The 770-nt window shown below is 38.2% G+C and overlaps 1 protein-coding gene across 3 annotated transcripts in view; it reads right to left on the bottom strand.

Annotated features, from left to right (window-relative positions):
- Nucleotides 1-770, bottom strand: part of LOC117101736 (neuromedin-U receptor 1-like) — a 29840-nt gene that overhangs the window by 9535 nt on the left and 19535 nt on the right. Inside the window, exon 1 of one of the 3 annotated variants that reach the window (XM_033241778.1) lies at nt 261-413. The exons of the other annotated variants lie outside the window; for them this stretch is intronic. The gene's annotated coding sequence lies outside the window, so the exon portion shown is untranslated. Of the gene's footprint in view, nt 1-260; nt 414-770 lie in introns of those variants that run through there. 3 annotated transcript variants of the gene reach the window in all.

Below are 770 nucleotides of genomic sequence, written 5' to 3'. Positions count from 1 at the left end.
GTCTATGAGTTCTATCGATATCGGTGTTTTCAACGCTGACATTTAGCTTTTCTTTGAATACCTTCATCACTTCCATATCCGTGTTCTCGTTGACCGTTTCTGAAACTCCGTGGAGTATTAGACAATTTCGACGAGAATATTGTTCGGCTTCATCGATGTCGTTTTCTAAGTTCGTAATTCTTTTTCTAGACTAGTTATCTTATCATTAGTCTTATTAATGTCAAAATGTAATGAGTCTCTAATGAGGTCAGACAGCTTACCGATCAATTGTTCTTGTACGACACTTTATACAGCTGCGGAGATTTTCTTCATAAATAAAGAGTCAGGTGCTAAACATTTCCCTAGCTCAAAATCAATCATTTCTTTCACATCTGCAATATCAGTGATATTTTCTACTTGTTTTGAAGGCAGATTGCAAGGTTTACCAGAAGCAGATGCATACTCTTCAGAATCATGAGCACTTCTAGCTTTGGGAGCCGGCTTCGGTTTTTTTATACCACCCATCGAGTTTGCAAGTACGGTATGCAGTAAAGCTAGCTGAATTAGATTCTGAAGACAGGTGTATGCCTAGCTGCAGTGTGTGAGGCTTGAACGGCAATTTGATTGGATTGTTACCTAACAATGCAATTCAAGGTGCGATGCTCAAACATGTCCGTTCATCACGACGACTAGTTCAATATGAATGCTATAATAAATTTAAAACAGATGAAAAATTACAAAAGTCCGGGCCCTGATGGGTATACAGCTGAATGTTGTCAGGTTTTTTTTTT

Source organism: Anneissia japonica, unplaced genomic scaffold (assembly GCF_011630105.1).
Source record: "Anneissia japonica isolate Jap-2015-1 unplaced genomic scaffold, ASM1163010v1 scaffold284833_len178102_cov189, whole genome shotgun sequence".
Lineage (NCBI taxonomy): Eukaryota > Metazoa > Echinodermata > Crinoidea > Comatulida > Comatulidae > Anneissia > Anneissia japonica.
The sequence above is the reverse complement of the archived record's forward strand: the minus strand, read 5'-3'. Positions and strand labels throughout refer to the sequence as shown.